Consider the following 22918-nt stretch of genomic DNA (forward strand, 5'->3'; position numbering starts at 1 on the left):
CAGTTTAAAAACAGCCCTGGGTGCCAGGACTGCTTTTTAAAAAGTCAATTCTGCCCAAACTCGACTTTGGTGTTTGGGGCACTTAAACATGGATAACCTAAATTGTTGTGGCATATTAGGGACCCCAGGGTCTCCCATAGGTATCCCAAGGGTGGGGGTGAGGGGTGGCAGGTATTAATAAGGTCCACCCTTATTAAATGAGTTTTTATATGCCTGGGTAATGTGAAATTTCACGTTTCACTTCCCACTTTGTGGTAAAGTGCTGCTCAAATTCGACTTTGATGCTAGGAGCACTGTGGAGGGAGGATATGCAATATTTCTACAGATTCAGAACCCTAAAGTCTCCCATAGTTGCACCTAGGGTAGGGGTTCTGTAGATATAAGCAAAGTACTTATAAAATATGCGTTTGTAAGTCATGGTGCTGGACAAATGGCCCAAATCCTTTTTCCCATTGCAAATCCCCTGCTACATAGGTTAACATGGTAGGAAGATATGGATTAATAACTCTTGATAGGAGAGGGATAGAAGTGCCATTCAAAGACTTCCCCGGATGGTATTAATAAATTCAACAATATGATATTGTTGAATTTCTCCTAAAGTGTACATACAAGAAGTTATAAGACTTTCTTGTTTGTAAGTCCAGATTCAGCCTTCCAGTAGTCTGCCCTGATTGGTCAGAGTTAAGTGGTTTATCCAGGCTACCTTGAAGAGGTGATAAACAATCCCTGGGGTCAGCCAGCTCTGCTGGCAGGGCAGTGTGCTGTTCCATAGGAATGCCAGGCCAGGGGGAGGAGTCATAATCTATGTTCTTCAAAGAGGAGAGCAGAGAACAGCTTCATTTACAACTCTGAACTTCTCACCTTAGGCAGATGGCAGGATTAAGGAAGGTATGAGCAGAGGCAGGGGGGAGAGTCTACGTAAATTAGCCATCCCAGGGGTGTGTTTAGCCAGCTCTTACCTCCTTGCTGGAAAATCAGCTATTATGGATTTAGAAGATGTGATGCACTCAGGGACAATATAATGCCATACTCTACAGGATGTGGTCATATCTTGGAGTAGTTACCCTGCTCCCATTGGTCACAAGTGACCTCCTGCCTGATCCAGAGAACTTGGAATAAGTATCTGAGAGGGGCAGAGCCCTCTAGATATGCTGCTTGAAACTTACTGAAGCAGTACATTGCCAAGCTAAGAAGATTGCTGTGCAAAGATTTCTAAGGACTGACCTCTGAAGACTGCAGTATCTGAAACTACAGCCCTGTGGATTATCTTGCTGAAAAAGAACTAAAGAGTGGACTCCCTGAAAGCTACAGGTTAAAAGAGCTCATCTCGAACATCACCAACTAAATCCGCACCTTGTGGATTTGTAAGGGTTTTGTAGCAGAGGATTGTGGGAACTGAAGTCCTCAACTTTCAAGGACCATCTTGGAGCCTCCAGACCCTTGGAGTGAGTTTAAGACACTTTGGGACACCTTGAGGAACTTCAGGAAGAAGTTCAAGAAGTTTGCAGAACTTTGGAGCAACTTTGAAAAAAAGCTCTATAGAAGGACCAGCTCAACCTGGCCAGCCAGGCCGCCTGCTTTCAACCGCGGGCCGGCTATGCCAACCAGGTTTGTCCCACTAAAAGCTCCATCGCTTCAACTTCCAGAGATTGACTGGGACTAGAAGAAATCTGAAGCCGGTGCACCCTCACAGGATCGGGCTACATGAAGAGCATCCAGAGACCCAGCAAAAAAAAGCTTCAGAAAAGTCCGCTCGTAGAAAAGGTGACCGGGAGCAACCGCGAAAGCCAAGCCACCTGTCTTCCATTGCATGTCGGCCTGGATTCCTGGATTACCCCGCTGAAGCTCTAGAGAGAAATTCTCTATGTCTGCTCCAGGGTGGATAACCGGGAGATCATTGAATGATAAGCCTGCTAACCCTCATCGAATCCGGACTGTCTTGGAGCTTCGAGGGACCTCGGGAAGAAAAGTTCCAGAAAAGTTTCTAAGTGTGAAGGTAGAAACTGCGACCAGGACCTGCCGTGAACTGTAGCTGCTCAGGGCTTCATCGCACCTGGCCTAAAACTTTGACTTTGGCCCGGTATATCGCGAGCAGGTATCACAATATGGTGCTATAAGCTTCTAAGTGCTATATTTTATAAATCTTTGAAAATTCATATCTCCGGTTCCCTACATTGGATTTTTGTTGTTTTGGTGTCATTTCAAGGATAGAAATAATTCCTATTTTTAGACATTGGTATTGGATTTTGTTATGTGTTGTGTCTTGATTATTTACTGAAATGGTGTTTTTAAATGCTTTACATACCTGTCTTTGAAGTTAAGCCTGTCTGCTCGCAGCCACATTGCCAAGGGTTCAGCATAGGATTAATTTTCTAAGACCTATGCTAAGTCCTACCATGTTTTAGTGGCCTTATTGCTAGTGGCAGACCTACATTTGCCCCTACCAATAACCCACTTTCCAACACCTATATTCACCTGTAAGGAATATGTTCTTATGTGGTGGATGTAAATTAGATATAACCTTCTTAACTCACCAAGGGTACCCCTACATCTTTAAAGTATTCTCTCCTCCAGGTAATAGAACAATCTCTTTTCATCACTGCTGTTATGACTGTTTTAGGACTGGCTTTAGCCAAAAGCTTTTGATCTTACTGCAATTATATATAAACTATACATACCTATAGGGCAGTGGTTCCCAAACTTTTTCAACCCATGGCTCCCTTGGCTTATTGATCGTTGGCCGCAGCTCTCTATTATTACGTGACATTTTTTAGTGACTGGGCAGAGGCCCTTCAGGAGCGCTGCAGAGTTTATAAGGCGTCTCTCGACCATCACAGTGATCTAGACACTGCCTTAGTAAAACTGGCTTTATATAATTAAATAGTTAAATATAGTATAGCTGCTGAGTTTTCTGTAAACATGGGAGACATTTCAATGTTTTTAGGGTACTTCTTATGTGTGACACTACAAATGTGCGACACTTTATAGTGAGTAGAATGAAGCAGTTATGTTAATTTAATTATATAAAGCCAGTTTTACCAAGGCAGTGTCTAGATCACTGTGATGGTCTAGTAAGGTCTTAGAAACTCTGCAGCGCTCCTGAAGGGCCTATGCCCAGTCACTAGCCAATGCCTTTTTAGCATGCTCGATGCCCATAGCCGCTATTGTGACAGTGTTTTCTTCCTACCTACGGTTGTTGTTACAGACAGGAAACTTTTGATATTCTACTCTTTCTCTTTGTGCTTTAGAAACTCTCCCGAAATTCGCTTCCCACCTTCCTCCCTTTTGTCTCTCCCTATCCTGTCCTATTCCCCCCCGTTCACACCAAGTTTCCACTCACCATAATCTTTCCACTTGTCTGTTCCTCGCATTTGGTTGCTGGCTTCTGAAGCAGGAAATGCGAGAAATCCATTAGTTTCTGACCTCTCAATAATGAATACTCTGCTGCCATCTGATGGACAGAGTTTTTATGTTTTTACTAAATAACTGCACATTTCAAAGATGTTACCAGCAATTTATGGCGAATTGGAAAATCTGAAACCTTTGAAGCGCCGCACTACTGGCTACTTTGGAGGGCGCACCAGGGCGCCGCAGCGCACAGATTGGGAACCACTGCTGTAGGGGGTTTCAGCCAGCCCTCTTCATCCTTTGGTCTGCAGTTGGTCCATTCTCATTTTCTTCCATCCACTAGACTACAGCAGACGGCGTGGGCCAGTGGGACAGCCCACTTCAGCCATTGGCTAACTTCACTGAGGCAGACTACATTCTGCCTATTAGCAGGGAGCATGTGCATTCACATAAAGAAGTTCCCATGAATCTCAAGGACTGGCAACATGTTTTTTATTGTTGTGTTTTTTATATAAAAACAATATATTTGCTTTTAGCCAAAGTTTTGTGTTTTTTTTGATTGGTGAGGGCCCTGCAGCTTCCCCAATAACGACTTTTCATAAAAGCCAAGGTAATTTTAAACGAGCACTGGCAAAGCCAAAAGGCTAACTAAACCTATTGGGTTTGCCAGTGCTTGTTTCTGAATGATAATGCATTGTCACGATAGGATGGCTGGTCTGGCTGTCTCCTGCTTATGTGGAGCCCTTCATGTGGGGAATGTAGGGGTTGTCCCTTCAAGATGTTGTAGTGACCCCCTACAGGCTATCACTGGAGAATGTGTTTCTTCTACATATTAAAAGTGGATCTTCTTCAGGACAACTGTCACAGTGGCCAACACAAATGGGTCCTCAAGGCGGCAGAGGACAGGGAATGGTGGATGGATCTAAGCTGAGTTGCTCTCTGATTGGCATTTGACAACTACAGGAAACAAATCTCACAGGCAGGTACAATCCTCCTTGAAATTCAATGGAAGGGTTGCTGAACACACAGCATGGACAGACAGACTGCCCAATTTTTTTAAACATTTTTTCTATTTAATATACTTGGGCAGGTGAAACACTTGCTCAGCAGCATATAATATGCCACACAACAGGTGTACTGATAGTCACACTGATAGTCACATTATTTTAACATGTATATACGTGACTTTCACCCGCCATCGGTGTGAGTTGGAGTGCATTTTCTAAGTTTGGGACAAACTGGGAGCGTACACATATTGCGGTCGTCCAGCCGCAGAAAATGCACCGCCTCGCTAAAGTGGGGGCCATGGGACTCCAGATGTTACTGAGCCTCATATGGGAACTTTCACCAAAAAGGGATTGAGAACAGTACAACATGCCGCTACAAACCACATGTCCCAGAATTCCATCTGGGCTCAACCGAGCCGCTCATTGGACGTTTGGCATTGAAATGGATGGGCATGTGAAGACCACGCCTCTGAAGAAGTGCGGAGGCACTGAAACGCGTCAGGCGTCAAGAATTAAGCAGACAGGAAGATCCATATGCCGCTGCAACCTGCGGTATGCTGTCACTGCTTTCACCCGCCATCGGTGAGAGTTGGAGTGCATTTTCTAAGTTTGGGACAAACTGGGAGCGTACACATATAGTTTCGCACTCCGTGAGTGAACAAGCACTCACGGAGTGCGAAACGCGTCACGTAGGGCTTATGGCGTGAATAAACCCTACCTACTTGACAGACCTGCTTGTTGGTGTGGATTTCTTTGGTACCTGAGTAGTGCGCTTGGAACGCCGTTTTGCCTGAATATTGACTACCGGTTTCCTCGCCGGCAGCGCGCCACCCCCACTTGACGAGGGATACTCCATTGAGGTTGCCTTTGGATGTTATATATATATATATATATATATATATATATATATATATATATATATATATATATATATATATATATATATATATATATATATATACTGACTATTTCGTTTTGGTTAAATTAGTTAATTTGGTTAATTTGTAAAGGCACTGTAAATAACGAACACCGTATCCAGAATGTTGGAAATTGATAATTGTGAATAATTCAAACGGATTGGTATCGAATTTAAATGCATTAATTGTGATAAGTTTGGAAAAGACTACAAATCCCAGAATGCTTGTTGGGAATGCATTAACTGTGATAAGGTTTAACAAAAACTACCAATCCCATAATGCTTGTTGTGAATACCCCAATAGGGCGGTGCCTGTAACATTTACCAATGTTTCAAAAACAATGTGAGTTTGACACACAACTAACCGTGAGCAAGACAGCGGACGCTGTCGAAACGCGTTGGTTTTTTTGTTTTTTGACCCCATGGATGAATAAAACCACCAAAGAAACTTAACCGCAGCGTTGTGCTGGATTTTGATTTGAAAGCGACTCCGACTTTTCTGCCTTGTGTGAGGGGGAAATCTTGTTGAAATACATAGCAGTTGGGCTCAACTGCAGGAGTGACGCGACCACGACTGGAGCGCCATCTGGGGAAGGAGGGAGCCACAAGGAGGTGATATATATATATATATATACAATTAACTTAAAGTAAAATAACACTTGTAAACCAGAGTTTATTTAATGCATCTTTAATCTAAATACACTACCTTCCTTTATGCATCTATATACCTTCCTTGTACTTATGGATGTATATATTTGTTATTTTCCTTCTAAATCAGCATATCCAATGCACTACCCTATTTCTCACCCTATACCTCTATCAATATATCCTCTACCTCCACCCTCTTCCATTCATTCCAAATCCCATACCACTACTATGATCCCCCAAATAACCCTTTCTAGACTCTCTCCTACTCTACCCCTCCTTGCATCATCTGACACCTCTTTTACTATTCCGATCCCCCAAACAAACTCTTCTAAACCCTTCCCGCTGACTCTTCCCCTCCACCTGCCTTTTACTCATCCCAAGGCTCCTCCTACTGCTATGAGCTCCAAACCATCCCTCCACTATCCTTTTCAATCCAAACAACTGACTAATGTCTACCACTCAAATTAATTTCATATTTCACTATACTAATTCACCACAAATCCTTTATGGGTTCCGAAGTAGCGTGCTACTCGCGAGTTAAGAGCTTCAACACCTCATCAGGGGTAGCAAGCGCTTTATAAATGCTAACTTTTTTCCCTCTTCTATCCCCCAGCTATACTTCTCTATCCAAATAACTGACAAACCTATCCACCACTTAAACTACTTTCGTTTTTCACTATACTAATTCACCACTAATCCTTTATGGGTCCAGGAGTATTGTGCTACTCGCCAAAAAAGCGCTTCGTAGCCTCGTCATGGGTAGTAAGCGCTATATAAATGCAATTACAATACAATAAAATGTTGTGTTGTGTCCATGTCACCATGCGAGGGCGTATGCCTCCAGGCTATAACAAAATAAATCAGTAGCAGTGCACTGATTCTTGAAAAAAAAACATTATAAAGTGAGACTGACTGGGGAGGGTGGGCGGAAAAAATAAGTGCTACAGCACGTAGTCGGAAAGTGTGTTTGAGGTGTGTCCGTTATCGCTGTCTGTGACGGCCATCCAATCCGCACACGAGCTATTTTCGGAAACGGCCGCTGTCAGAGTTTCCCTCCGCGGGTGATGTCAAAGTGCGGCCCCTGGGGATGGGTCACCGCGGAGGGGTGGGGCTGCACGCTCAGGGCTCCTCGTGGGAAAGGGGGCTTTTCTTTCTTTGTAATGTTTATGTAGCGCTTATGCGGGCGCTGAAGCGCTAGCCTGCATGAGTTGTATGTAAAATGCTGGGGTGTACGGTTAGCTCTTTAAACATGCCTCATTTGATATCATATTATTAGAATCAATTTGTTGTTTGGAGCTGTTTTGTTATTAATGAAACATGCTGTTTTCAAATGCGTTTATTTGTGTTTTTTAATGTATAGGTAATCCAATGAAACTGTTTCTACTGAGTTGACCATATTATTTATTTCACTACTTTACCTACTTTTTAAGGGGTGCAGCTGTAGTACGCAACTGAAAGAAGAACTCTGTGTGTTGTGTGTTTGGGACCGGAAGTGGGCTGGGACGCACCTGGTTGACGTCCCGGGTGGGGTTTCCGCACCACAATGTTGTTTGGATTCATATTAAAATGTGTATTTTTATTTTATTTCTATGTATGGAAGCCTGAGTTTCCTTCATGAGCCTGCTAAACGCACAACCGAACAAGCAAGTCATTGACTGGCGAGTTTCAGTGAGTGGAAGGATGAGTGCATGATTGTGACTCCACACTTAGATGGAATAGATTGTGCTTTGATGAATGAATGAGTGCCTCTATGCAGTGATAATTAATCAGTGAGTAAGTACAGGGATGGATTGAGCAATGGGTGAGTATTTGGATGAATGGTTGAATAAGTGTGTGAATGAAACTCTGGTTGAATAGATGAGTGAATGCATGGAGTGATGTAGATTAGTCTTACTGCTCTGAGACTTCAGACACCAATAGTGATGCTATAAAAATGCAAACATTTGCCAGTGTTATTCTTGAATGAATGTCCTGATAATATTCTGTCTCAAATGTTGGGCATTAGCCTGGATTTCACCACCTCTTAGAAGTCTTTCCAGCACGGCCACAGGTGTACACTATTTTATTAATCTTTAGTACAGAGCAGTGCAGGGTTGTAACACTGCGCTGTAATCCAAGGGCATCTTCACATTTACCCCATCTCTCAGTGATCATTATGATTATTGGCTATTGAATTACCGTGCATAGTTAATTATTGAAATAACCTTACATTAAAACCGTAATCCTGTTGGTTGGAAACCACAAAATACATAAATTAATCATCAAGAAGTATATAGAGGATTGTAAAAACTTGTCTGTAATACCAAGTATGTACGTATTGATTAGTTCAGGCGTATTAAGGGCAGATTTATGTCGGACTTGCGCCGCCGTTGCGTCACGCAACGGCGGCGTAAACGTGGCGCATCCCTGCGACCCATTTACAACGTGACGCATCTAGGCAGATGCGTCACTTTGTAAAGCCCTGCGCCACATGTGGGCGTTCCGCCGCAGGGTGGGCGTTCCGGGGCAGGTGCGCATCGCAAAAGTGGCTGAGTGAAATCTACAAGATTTCACTCAGTCACTTTTAGGCCAATGCAGCGTCAAAACCCTGCGCCTGCTTGAAGCAGGCGTAAGGCTTGACGCAGCATTGGACAGATAGGGCACCCTCGAGCCTTGCTGGAGCTGCGTCGCGCTTGCGACGCAACTCCAGCAATGCGCCACCTTTATGGCACAGATGCGTGACGTTTTTGCCCCATGGTGCGCCGCATTGTAAATGCGGCGCACCATGGATGGTGGAGCTGCGGCGCACAATAACTGGCGCATCCCTGGGAATGTGCCACTTATTGTAAATCTGCAGCGGAATCTTTTGATCGAATATGGTACCAGGTGTATAACAGCTGTGGCTCGTGTGTATTTCCCATGTGGAGGCTTTCCAAATTGATACAGGCTTTTTTAGCATTACGGTGGCAGCCCTGTCCGTGGCACGGATGTGATCACTGCTAGTAATCGTGCATAGGGCGGTCCCTAAAGTAAACTTGTCTGATACTTCTCATTCCTTTGTCCTCTGTTCCTGCTGTGACTTCTTTCCTCCTCTGAATGGCATCCATAGTTAAAAGAGAGCTTAGGTGTACAGGAATGCAACTTTTTCTAGCTCTCACGTCTAAAACTTTCGAATCAATTAAGGAGGCAAGGATTATGCTTTCTTTCCTTGATGTTTTTTGAATTGCTTTCCCAAAGCAGCCAATTAAACTTTTAACATAAACTAAGTTTCCCAACATTCCTTATTATGTCATCATCGTCTTTATACCAATCAGCAGGTCCCCGGTGTCATAAAATACCTCAAAACCAATTTGAGCCCTATTTCTTTGCCTCAGTGGCTTCAATGCAGAAACATAACCACATGTCTCACCTGGACCCAACAGTCTCTAAACGGAACCAAGAAACATGTCCTCTCGAAGCAAAGTTACTGAACGCCAGGGCTCGAGTTGGGGTAGCACGCGGGTGGACGGTGTCTCCCCATTTATTTTACCGGGAGTTCGATAACTGGAGCAAATGGAGTCACACATTCACTCTTTGGCCTCTCTAGGGCGAGATCGGAGCCCATTCAGAACGCTGGCTTCTCTGATGCAATCGCATCTAAGGGGTGAGCGAGGGGAGGCAATGAGTCTGATGGTGCAAGCCACTCTTCGTGACGTCACTTCCTGTCGTGACGTCAACGCCCCCCACTTCTATTTTTAAGACTTGTGCCCTGCTGAATGCCTATGGCAGTGGAGAACTGACACCCTAACATGGAATATACATAGCAATGCTATCTGGAGCAAATTGTGAAACAATAAAACCTTTCATGAAAATATTTGCCATCAGTGCATACAGAATAATCAAAGCCGGTTCATGTAAATAGAGTGGTTAGTATATTTCTACAGATTCTTGTCCAAAGCAAAGGGAGGTTTAAATAAGATTTCCTTATCTTAATGTTTAGTAGTTGCAGGACAAAGTAACTGTGGAAAGTAGTGTGAATGCATGAGACAGGCATCTAACAGGAGACTAGGGCTAGATCAGAACAACTATGAAAAGCTTTTGGACAAGCAGGATTAATTAAGGTAGAGTAAACAAATGAGAGTTGTGGACAAAATAGTATCTCCTGAGGTGTGGTCGGCAGGCCGGCAGGAAATTGGGCACAGTAGCCAAGCCAGACCACGCATAGCTAAACCCATCCGCATTTATTTTCAGAGATATAGCACTGTCTTATCTGAGCAGGATGCAGTTACTCCAAGACAGAAAATACCTACACCGATTTATATCTTGGTCGTATGTATACTCCATCTCAAAGGCAACAAAGAAATTTCCCGCAAAGACTGTGGTCCGTCCTCCCAATGTATGCGCAGGTGGGTGGACCTTAGGTTTAATCACAGCTGAGACAACTCCATCTGCGCAGGGGCGACTCTAGGCTCATGGCGGCCCTGGGCAGGGAGCGTTGGTAGGGGGCCCCGGAAGAGGGGGTCCGGGCGGGGCGGAGCACAGAGGCCAGTGAATAGGAGGGGTCAGGGTGTGTGGAAGTGGAACAGAGCCGGAGGCCGCCAAATCCCTGCCAGGGGCAGCCACGCAAATATGTATCCATCCTCAGAGGATTATTATATTAAGGATATATATATTGGCGTGGTGGCCCCTGGGGTTTGGTGGCCCTGTGCAGGTGCACAGCTTGCACATGCCTAAGGCGCCCCTGATCTGCGCCATGATCGAACCTCCAACAGCCCCGTGGAGCTAAGGCCGTGAGAGGCAGACCTCTAAGGCAGACCTCTAATTCCTCCCACCTAATTTCAAGGAGTGGAATTAGAGGTCAGTCTTCAGTGCCCGTCACCGCCAGGAAAACCCTGGCGGATAAGGGGCAGTGAAAACTGCTAAATGCTCCCCAAACCAGAGGAAACGACCCTCATGGGAGGGGGAGAATTATCTTTTTTCTTTTAAAAAATAAAATCCTGCAGAAGTTGATGATTCCTACACCAAATCCACCATTTTTCCCCAGGAAATGTCAACAGGTTTGCCAGCGAAATTTACCTGTGAAAAACTTTAGATTGTGGTGCTTGCCACAAAACGTGGCCATAAGATGAGTTACTGAACACATCAGAATTAAGTGGGCCTATTGCAATCGAGACCTTAGTCACTGAAAGCCACTTACAGCAAAGACTTATACCAGAGGTAAATGTACAGTATTGTACATAACTACACACATTGAATATGTAGTAAAGATTTTGAAGTGCATCAATTAAGGTGCTACAAAACTCAGGAAACGTATCTAAGTCTGAATACCCACAGTTACTTCGCAACACACAACATCATTCTATCCATTTTTTGGAAAGAGTTAAAATACTTGTAGAGAGCTTTGATTTTCAAAAGCAACGTGCCTGATGCATTTTAATACTTTTGAAACTTTTAATGTATCGGTCTTCTTTGCAACCTGAACTTTTCCTGAAACCTTTTTTTTTCTGTTTACAAATGATAACATTTGCATTCTGCACAGCACATGCTACAGGATATTTCACAGTTTTTCAGAACTGTGTCCTGTAGTCTTATCCATCATATCAGTCCTTGAAGGATGAAAATCAGAGATGTCTCTGCTGAAACGAGAGCTGGAGTTTTACAGCCTGATTCATCAAGCCGAAATCGGCTCGCAAAGGGCCAGATTCTGAGAATCTGGCCCTTTGCGAGCGCTATTTTTGCATTTGGGATTCATCATCCCAAATGCAAAAATCGGTAATAGCGATTTCGCAATTTAGCAAGGAATTACATTTAAGGAATCTCTATTTGAGATTCCTTAAATGCAATTCATCATCCATTTAAAAACTGCGAATTTGCAATTTCGGCCCGCTATTTACCGCGAGGTCAAGCATCGTGGTAAATAGCGAAAAACTTAGAAAAATGCTTTTAAAAGCATTTTTCTAAGTTGCATGTTGCACACACACATGTCCTTTGGACACGTGTGTGCGCAACACCTGTTTCAATTTGCATTTAAGGGGTGCTACAGAGTGTCCTTTGGACACCCCTGGCGCCCTTTAAATCGCCATCTTATTTGCGATTAGCTAATTGCTAATCGCAAATAAGGAATACTCCCCATTCATTCCTATGGGCCTTTTGGCCCATAGGAATGAATGGGGAGTTATTCCTTATTTGCGATTAGCAATTTGCTTATCGCAAATAAGGAATATGTAGGAATCGCAATTCTTTTTGCGATTCCTACATGAATCCCGTTTTGCGAGTCTGTAATAGCGATTCCTTATGATTCGCTATTGAAGACTCGCAAAACGGGTCTTTGATGAATCAGGCTGTTAGATCCCTATAGGAAGCACATATGCCCTACAGATGCACATTTTTGCAAGTTTTGCAATTGCATTTATATAGTGCTTCAAACTCCTTATGTCAGGGTGCTATATTTCTTTTTCCATGTATATAGTTCTGCACCTTAGGAGGGTTATCGCGCAAATACAAAATAAAATAAACTTCTTCTGGTACTGGTATTTTAATGTCATGCACTGTTCTGACTTCAATTCTTTTCTTCTTTGAAAGCCAAGTAACCAGCAAAATCACAATGAAATGGACAGCATCTCTGGTAAAAAAGAAAGAGTCCTTGGCTCACCTCAAAAACAAGGATTTTTTTTATACCTAATATTTATATAGAAAATGAGAGAAACTGCAGTTTCATGGTGGCATGACTAAAAGTAAGCAATATTGGTCAAATCGCAGAATGAATCGTCACCCCAAGACCTATAACACTATCCCATTTCCATAAAAAACTTTGAGCATCTTCGGTGTCACGTTTTCATAGGAAGTTCAACTAATTTGCAGCATTGCTAAAGAATTAGCAGTACACCAGTAGAAGAGTGCTAGCCCAGCAACAGAACTACAGCATGAAAGACTGTGGACACATTGCAACATTAGGAATACAAGAGAGTTCATTCACAATACATCCCGCTTACGGAAAATTCTGTATATCGTTCTGGGACTGATTTAGATCTTGGCGCACAGGATACTCCGTCACGAACATGACGTATATGCCATACGCCGAATTGCAAATTATAGTATATCCTATGGCACTTTTAATACAGTGGACAGGATACTCCGTCACGAACATGACGTATATGCCGTACGCCGAATTGCAAATTATAGTATATCCTATGGCACTTTTAATACAGTGGACAGGATACTCCGTCACGAACATGACGTATATGCCGTACGCCGAATTGCAAATTATAGTATATCCTATGGCACTTTTAATACAGTGGACAGGATACTCCGTCACGAACATGACGTATGTGCCGTATGCTGTATTGCAAATTATAGTATATCCTATGGCACTTTTAATACAGTGGACAGTATACTCTGTCACAAACATGACGTATGTGCCATACGCTGTATTGCAAATTATAGTATACCCTATGGCACTTTTAATACAGTGGACAGTATACTCTGTCACGAACATGACGTATGTGCCGTACGCTGTATTGCAAATTATAGTATATCTTATGGCACTTTTAATACAGTGGACAGGATACTCCGTCACGAACATGACGTATGTGCCGTACGCTGTATTGCAAATTATAGTATATCCTATGGCACTTTTAATACAGTGGACAGTATACTCCGTCACGAACATGACGTATGTGCGTACGCTGTATTGCAAATTATAGTATATCCTATGGCACTTTTAATACAGTGGACAGGATACTCCGTCACGAACATGACGTATGTGCCGTACGCTGTATTGCAAATTATAGTATATCCTATGGCACTTTTAATACAGTGGACAGGATACTCCGTCACGAACATGACGTATGTGCGTACGCTGTATTGCAAATTATAGTATATCCTATGGCACTTTTAATACAGTGGACAGGGTACTCTGTCTCGAACATGACGTATGTCTTGTACGCCATATTGCAAATGCAATATATCCTATGGCACTTTTAATACGCATATCTGTCAAATTTGCGCTGGAGTATCCTATCCGCCAAGATCTAAATCAGGCAATAAGTCTCTTGTTCTGCAAAGCTACACAGGAGAGCGAGATGTGAAAATGTGGCCTAACTAAAATAGTTTAATAAACACACTTCTGTACATTATTTTTAGACACGTGCCAACTGCATTCATATTAGTTTTCTATTACTGAATTGGTTTCATTATTAAAAATATTATTCAGCAACCTCTATTTTTCATGAAAATGCAAATCTTGAAAACACTTAAACAATATGAACTAATAAAATACAGAGAATTAAACCTTGAATTTGCAGCATTCTGTGGACAGAGATGTTTCGCCTCCTGTCAGCCCAGACTACTACATACTTGCACTCTGCTCTTCGCATGCTTTTTAATCTTGACCAATTTGAAGGCTAGAGGCAACACTCATATGAGTACACACAGGTACTGCAATTTACTAATTGGTGCAGGTGGGTTCCCTCAAATGGCTTAAACCACTTACAAATCTAAACTAGTCCGTAAGCTTTAAAGATGTATGAATGTGCATGTGTTGTCTTTGTACTTGTATAGCGCACAGCTACCCGCAGTGGGTCTCCCGGCGCTTGTACGAATACCACAAGGGAACCCTTCCTGGTTTTCCGTGTGAAGTGTCCACTCCTGGGCAACCCCATGGTGAAACCAGGCATCCCCGGCGCTGTGGGGGCCATTGTGGAGACTAAGCAAGCTATTGTCCAGAGTTGCAGTGTGGGACCCATGATTAGAATAGGCACTGAGGCGAGAATATCCGGTCAGAGGAATTTATGAGCCCAAGACCCGCCGAGGCGGGAATCGAACCCTGGTCCCTGGTCCCTGGCCAGAGCTCTGCATCAAGGTCTGCCTGCTCTAACCATTGAGCCACACTTCTCCCTGAGTCCTACTCCCTCGCTTTAATTTAGTAGAGATGTGGAACCCCTGCCTCACCTAGACCCAATCACATGCCAAGGGAAGTAATACTATGCTCCCTCCGCCAGTGCTGCTGTCAGTATTCAAGCCAACCACGTACTCAAGAGTCAGTTGTACATACTGGGAAGGTGGAGGGAATATGAATGAAAGCAAGGCCGGTAGGACTTAGGGTAATGCTGTTGCCAGTAAGTAATACAAACATTAACCTTATATACCGCCCTTGCTTTAGCTCTGTTCGTACAAGATGTACAAAACCCCAAAAAATAGACAACTGACCATGTATGCGGGGGGAAGAACGGCTATATTGAAACAACAAAAAAAACTACTGTCCTCTATTGCTCCATAGAAGAGAGAACTCTGTATCCAAACACATCAGTAAGGCCCTGTACATCTGACAATCTATAATGGGTAGCAAAAGTAGAGGAATCAGACCATGTAGTCGCTCTACAGATCTTGGAAAGTGAAGCCCCATGCCACTCAGCAATAGTAGACGACATACCATGGGTCGAGCTTCCCTGAATCTAGCGAAGCTGCCCTTCCACTTCAAAGGCCTTACCAAAGTTACCTACTGAAAGTTGCAGTCACTGGGTTTTCATCCCTTATTCCTGGCCCACAATTCACAAATAAATATTCTGCCTTCTGAAATTTCTGCACCCTTTCAATGTACAGAAAAAGAGCCTTTCTTGCATCCAACAAATACAGCCTAGCCTCTTCCCGAGGATAAAATGCAGACAAAATTACTTCCTGCAGCCTATGAAAGGCAGGGTTGACCTTTAGAACAAAGGAAGGAACCGGAACAAAACCACTCTGTCCTGAAAAAATGTACAAAAGGGAACCTGCATGAGAGAGCCCCTAACTCACCCAACCTTCTAGCAGAAGTGATAGCCACCCAAAAAAAAGCTATGAAAGTCAAAAACGGCAACTCCGCCTGTTCCACAGGCTTAAACAGAGCCTTCGTCAGTGCCATCAAATCTGAGGACAAATCCCAAGTAAGAAAACCATAAAAGCAGAGCACAGAAAATGACCAAACCCTTCAAAAGACTGCAAATCAACCCCTCATCTTCCACCAAAGTCTTCGAAGGCCTTCTGAAAGCCTGGATTGTGGCCCGCTAGCCTCGAAGTATGGTCACTGACAATCCACATCTTTTTTTCCATCCTGCATGAACTTCATAGAATCACAGACTGAGGATCTAGGCCTTTCCTCTCACACCACAGAGAAAAAGATCCCTAATGTCTATTATAAGACTTTTGAGTAGATAACTTCCTAGAAACTTGCAACGTGACCACTGATTCCTTGTAGACACTGCTCTCTCAATCCCCTCCTCTTAGTCTCCCAGCCATCAAGTGTATTCTCTTCAATCACTTCATGCTCAGAATCAGAAATGTGATTGGGGAAGGAACCAGAGGCAGTGGGCACTCCGGAGCCACCTTCATCACCATCAAGAGAGGAAAACAATTATTTTGAGGCCACCGAACGTCAATAAGGATTACACTTGCTTTCTTCTCCTCACTTTTACAAGAATGCTTCCATCAGAGGAAGGTGAGGAAAAGCTTAAAAATGACCCTTTCACCATCGACACGTGAGCATCCTATGCCCAATCCTGTTAATTCCTATCTCTTATACATTTGTGAACATTGGCATGGTGGCCTGAGGCAAAAAGATCTACGATTATTTTGCCCGAACGATGAGTCAGTAGAGAGAACACTGACGGGTCTTGAGGAAACTCCAGAGAGGAAGGAATGTTCTTACTTAGCATATCTGCTGTTATGTTGGATGTTCCCTGAATATAAATTGCTCTCAGAGAAATCCGGAAGATCCAAGTACAAGACAAAAGCTTGTGTGCAATTAAGTTCAGTGCCTGGGACCTTGTCCCTCCCTGTTCACATAGGCCTTGGTGGTAACATTGACCGTCCGAATGAATACTACTTGCCCTGTTAGAAGAGACTTCATGGAAAGAAGAGCTCGCCTCATTGCCTCAAACTCTCTCCAGTTTGAGGATCTCTGAGCCTCGATGTGAAACCAGAAGCCCTGCACCTGCATAGAGTCTCCCTGTATACCCCAACCTAATAGACTGACATCTGTTGTTACTATCGTGGGGTCTGGAGAATTCAGCTGAACCGCTTTTAGAAGATTGTCCATGACATCCGCCAAGACAAGTCGTCTTTCCTCTGTTGAGTTACCAGGATTCTCAGAATCAGATCCTGAGAGCCGGATCCCAGTGTATCACCATCCAGGAAACCTGTTTGTGGAGAAGGAATCACGCCTATGGTACCAGAAAGGTCCCAGAGACAAAATCCCCCCAGAAGAGCCTTTTCCAAAACTTCTATCGCATAACCTTTTTTTTACAATGATCAACACCCACGCACCCGTGACATCTTTTTGCCAGTAATTGAGAAAAAGACTTGTGGGAATACAATTGTCAGGACCTCTTCTTTGCCAGGCTCTTTTTCCCAGAATATTTCCTAAGAGGGAAATTCTTTGGTACCTCTGCTTACGCACCGAATACAACTTAAGTTCCAGACGAGGAGACGATTTCACCCTCTTGTTCCGAAACCTACTTGAGCAGACTTACTCTTGGAAGGGTATGCTTCTGATCCTTAAACGCTTTAGCGAACAGAATCTAACTGATCCCCAAAGAGCATTTTGCCACGCTGGATCAGTGTTGTCTTCTCAATAACCTCTATTTTCCAGACACTCATCTGCAAATTGTTTCTGGGCACAATTAAAGCTCCAGAAGACATCGCAGTTGCTCCGCAGGCAGCTATCTCAGAGAATTACACATCTTAAGTTGTGTTTCACAGGTGGGGATAGGGTGTTGAACCTTTTTGAAATCTCTGCGCAGGGCGCACTTTCCCCCCACAGTCTGCGAACAGAAAAGAGTGCAAGGTGGAAGGAAATTGTGCAGAGAACCTGCACAACTGATGGAATGAAACTGCATTATACACAATTCAGAGGTCCATGGGGTTTTATTTCACATGTAGACGCTAGGGGTCCTTTCGCAAGGTGCATGCAGCACATGAAAGCTGCTGCCACGTGGGCCAGAGTCAAAGTCCACCAGGCACACTCCACTCCCGCCTTTATCCGCTGTGGCTTTCCGATCAGAAGCTATTTCCGTCTATTCCTAAAATACACAAACAAGACACACAATGCAACACACGGCATCTTGCCCAGCGGTCAAAGTGATTTAAAATAAAGTATGAGAACTGGGATCCGGAGTCCAATGGGGCGGGGTCAAAGGAGTAACTTAAAAAATACAAAATATTCTATTTTTTAGTTTTTGCACTTAAATAATGCACACATGTTGAATGAAAAGTACATCCAAGTTGACCCAATCAGTGCAAAGCGCATTATTTTACATTTTGGAAGTTCTCCTTGTCAATGCCATCACTGCATTTATAACGAGAAAGCCACATGACTGGATTCTGGTTGGTGTAATGGGGACTAGTGCTGCGCATTTCTATTGCTATGAGGCCCCACCCTGTGACAGAAAGCAATGTGAATATATTTACTTATTTCAAAGTTGAATTTCATACAGTATAAAATAGGCTGCTGCAGATATGCAAAAAAGATTTAGGTTAAGGATAAAAATTGCTTTCAAAATTTTAGTAATGCGCAATCAGATTGTACAAACATATTTTTTATGTGTCAATTAAAAACAGCAACTGTTCTAAGTAGTAAGAAATTCGTTTTTTTTCAAGAATTCAACAAACATCAATAGATGAAAATGTTGACAGTTGTAAAACACATTCAGCCTTTATATCGACAACTTTAGACCCTTCCCTTGTTATGGGATCATCAGGCCTGCTAAAATTCCATCTGAATCTTAGAGGAAAGATTCTGGCAGTAAAGACTCAGCAAAAATAGGAATAAAAAACAGTCACTCAACCTACAAGGCGAGGCATCAAGAATTAGTCTGCTCTGCGGCTGATGCACATTCAGCTAGACAACGACACAGGACATCTCACATAAAAAGTTGCAGCAGTTGACTTCCCGATGAGGATCGGGACTGAAGCCCCCTGACTGATCAATATTACTTAATCCTGTTTTTGCTGAGTCTTTCGTATTGCCTGTGGCTGAGATTAATTCAAGCATTCCATCCATCAATCTGTTTTTGCTGTCGCAATTCTGATGGGTATACCCTGGCGGCCCGTGCTCACTGTGCAACTGGAACCAAGCTATACCTGGCTGATGAGCCCTAATAAGGGTGAAACTGGTCCTGGGTTGCTTTGTGCTCCAGTTCAAGGCTGGACTGTTCCCATTGGAGCGGGGTCAAGACTGATTTGCATATGACTGGCCCTAAACTGAGGTGACGTGGCACGCAGAACGCAGCACACTTAGAGAGAGGAAACAGCAAATTGAAATTAAGATATTTCTCCTAGTTGCGCCTCTATTGGGAAGGTGCACAATTTTGACACATTCCCAGGTTTGCATGTCTTGGTAATTCTAAGAGTGCACCAAGATCCATGGGGAATGCGTGAGAACACCCCTGGCCCACCCATGTAATGCCTTCCTGGCTCAGAGTAATACAAGGCAGTGGCTTGCGCTGTTTTACATTATTCAAGATTTACACAGCCGCTTATGGTCACACAAATAGGCCCTGCGTGGCTGAGTAAATCTGACTTAAGGATTGCATTATCCTTGTGTTAGCCTGCGTGACACAGGAGCAACTCAATCTTTCATATATCCGGGCCCCAGTCTTTCAATGTAACTTTATATTCCTTCTGTACACTGGGACCTCCCCAGTTTATGAATCAGTGCCCTCCCCTGTAATCCCTCCTGAGTCTGAGTCTTTCTCTTTTACTCCTGCTCACTCTGCTGTGAAAAGCCTCCACCTCCAAGGATCCTTGCCTTCAGAGGGCAGCTGGAGCATCCTTAACCCGTGCATCTTTTACAGCTACTAATGTTTTACAGTGTGCTCTTAGCTAACTGCTGCTTTGTGTTACTTTCTTTTTTCCTTACATATTTACTCCGTGGTGAAGCATGATGTCCTTCAAACTTCCCAGCTCCAAGGATACATGTGTTCCTGCCATCAGATGTTTCCTCTACAGAGACCTCCTTTGGTCATGAGCCCCTACTTTGGCCTCCTGGGGTGTGGGCTAATCACTGCTTTACACTATCTCTAGATTTATACTTGTCATTCTGTACCTGTTCTCTCATTGTGGGCCATCCAGGTTGTTTACCTCAACACATGAACACTCCTGATATTGCAATCCTCTTACACTGTAATGCTCTGCTAATTCATGCTTAGTCATCATGTCATTACATATATAGTATACTCTTTTTACTGTACTCCTATGGAAGTCTCCTGCCCCTCTGTACAGTAAGTAGTATGTTCCTCGTTCTCTCACGTGTCTCCTCACACCCCCCTCTTGTACAGGGCTCTGAAGCCCGCCTTGGTGCTAGATTACTTTTTTATTCAACAAAAGAGAATCAAAATAAAAGTGACACACTTCCTACACCATCTTTGGGGAGGCCACTTATCCCTGCACTTTGGCCATATTGTCTGTACATCCCTCTCAGTTTTGACCAGGGCACTGTTTGGTACCCATTTCCCTCAAAAGTCCTCGGAAGGTAATTCGTAATCCCCCGTATAGTTACGTTTAAATCATCTATTTTTCAAAATTGTTGCTTTCATAGTATGCTTTATATTGCCATTAAATATTCAAAAATGCATTTCCATGTTGCACCCACATTGTGTGCTGTCATAAATTGTGGTTGAGGCCGCTTTCTTTTATTTTTTCCGATTGTGTGATGCACAAGCCACATACATCCAGGAGGTGTGAGTCATGGCCTATAGCATGTGCAGGAGCACAGGGTGCTGTTCTAATGCAGGGAGAGCCGGGACTGCATCCATCTAACTGATCAGTATCTGTAGACTTTGCCCCTTCCCTCCTGTTTCCATCATTATGGCTTCTATGCATAACAACTTCCAGGAGCAGATGTTGTGTGAGGGGCTGAGCCCAGTCTGAGACACACCCCCAGCACCGCTGACCCATGGGCAGGGTATAAAGCAGAGGCTGGACTCTGACCTCTGCCCCGGATATAAAGAAGGATGCTGGGCTCTGGAGTCAGTCAGTGACAGAGCCGGGGAGAGAGGCAGCGGTGTGCCCGACCACAGGAGCCTGAGTGAGTAAGTCCTACTTCGGCATGAATGTTACACTTGATGGATGCCTCTGATGGTAGAGTTAATGCAAAGGAACTTGTGTTTATACCTGAAGGGCACATTCTGTCGAGGACATTATACGATTTTATATTATGTTATATTATATTATGTTATATTATATTATACTATATTATATTAGATTATATAATATTTTTTTTATTTTTTCATTTTATTTATAAAGTTTTATATAGAGTGAACTTGACCCAAGAGGGTATTAGAGCGCTTTCCATTTAGGATCATTGCGCTAAAAGTTACATCAAATAAGTGCATAGTAAGGTACAGTACACATAAACAATGTTTCAATAATTCGTATGAGGGAGGGGAGGGGATAGTATTGCATCATATTCTCTTACACTATGTAACATTATATTATATTACACTGTTATATTATATTAGATTGCATTATATTATAATATATTATACTATATTACATTATATTATATACATTGCATTTAAATAGGACTCCCGGCCTCTGAAACTCTGCAGCAGAAACTCGCTCTGCAGACAGGCAGCACGCTGCTTCATTGACTGCGCTTCGTTGGAAGTGTCTGGGTTTGTAGATTGAATGGATAGTGTCTCAGCGCGGTGCATGATGGCTAGAGATGTGCTCTTATTGTGGTATGTGCCACTATGCCTTGGTGTGTAGTGGAGGTGAAAGCACTGAGAAATCAGGCCTTTAATTCTTTGTAAAGTGTTATTATGTGAGGTGGGGGCTGTGGCATATGTGAGTAGTATTTTAGCATTGTGCCTAGTGGCGGCTGCAATCTATGGGTCAAGGCGGGCAAATGGGTGGGTGCGCGTGCAAATAAAAAAAATCACAAAAATTAAAAAGTACATGAATCTAGAGTAGGCTGTAGTCAGAAACCGAGAAAGGAAAAATGTTTGCCTCCTGGAGAGTGCCCCGCAGAGATTGGCTGATGAAAATGTAATCTAGGCAGGAGTATGGTCTGTGGATGTGGGAAAAGAATGTGAAATCTCGTGTCTGTGGGTAAAGTACCCGCTAAGTGTCCAAGAGCCCCAAATCTTGAAAGTGTTGTTGTGTCTCCCCTGTGAAAGTCCCTGCATCTGACCTCTGTGTGTGTGTGCTGTCAAGGCCTTTTTGCCAAATGAGATTGAAGTCTCCCAGGAGGAGAAGGGGGCCCTCCACAAAATTGCCTTTTCTCCCTAATAAGCTGGAAAGAAAGGGTGTTTGACCAGTGTTGGGAGCATAAAGCGCTACAAAAGTGCAGACCCTGCCCCTCAGAACCCCATTTACCATGATCCAGCGGCCCTCTTTATCCCCCTGGACCCCTAGTGGCTGAAACTGAATCGCAGCGCGGAAGAGAAGGGCCACCCCCCGGTGTTTAGTGGCAGCTGAGGATCGGTAAATAAGTGGGAATTGTTTGTGCTTGAGGCGTGATTCGTCTGCTCTGGCTAAGTGGGTTTCTTGTAAGGCGATCACATCTAGATGATGGTCTACGATACATTTCCACACCTTGAGCCGTTTCTGCAGCAAGTTTAGGCCCTTTACGTTCCAAGTGGCTATTAAAATAGGTGCCATGGCATTAACGGAGAAACAGCAGTCTCATCAAGGCCAAAGGGGACCCAACTAACCCGTGTCCGGCCACTATACCTGAATGTATATCGGAACTAGCATACACCCCAGTGCACACATAAATAAAAGCCCCAAAGTCGAAAAGCCGCCACCATGACCCCCCCACCATCCCACCAACCCACCCATGAATCCCAAACAAACAGCACAATAGCTCCCCCAAACCCTCCCCCCCGCATTACAGTGCAAGAAGAGTTAACATACAACAGATCGTATCATAAGTCCCAAGGGCAGGGGAACATGGCACCAACCAGTCACTCATCCAGTTCCTGATACAGGACTTCCTCCCAGCCCAGGACATCAAGGACCAGTCAGTTACCTTCTTTAGTACCCCACCAGCCGGCGCCAGCTGCCG

General features: G+C 43.7%; 1 protein-coding gene across 3 annotated transcripts in view; it reads left to right on the forward strand.

Moving 5' to 3' along the window:
• The window catches only part of LOC147740925 (membrane-spanning 4-domains subfamily A member 4A-like), a 251533-nt gene that overhangs the window by 56687 nt on the left and 171928 nt on the right, over positions 1–22918 (forward strand). The window contains exon 1 of one of the 3 annotated variants that reach the window (XM_086952219.1): positions 20880–20939. The exons of 1 other annotated variant lie outside the window; for it this stretch is intronic. The gene's annotated coding sequence lies outside the window, so the exon portion shown is untranslated. Of the gene's footprint in view, positions 1–20879; positions 20940–22918 lie in introns of those variants that run through there. One more of the 3 variants, XM_086952220.1, reaches the window with a different exon arrangement.

This window comes from Lissotriton vulgaris, chromosome 1_1 (genome assembly GCF_964263255.1).
Source record: "Lissotriton vulgaris chromosome 1_1, aLisVul1.2, whole genome shotgun sequence".
Lineage (NCBI taxonomy): Eukaryota > Metazoa > Chordata > Amphibia > Caudata > Salamandridae > Lissotriton > Lissotriton vulgaris.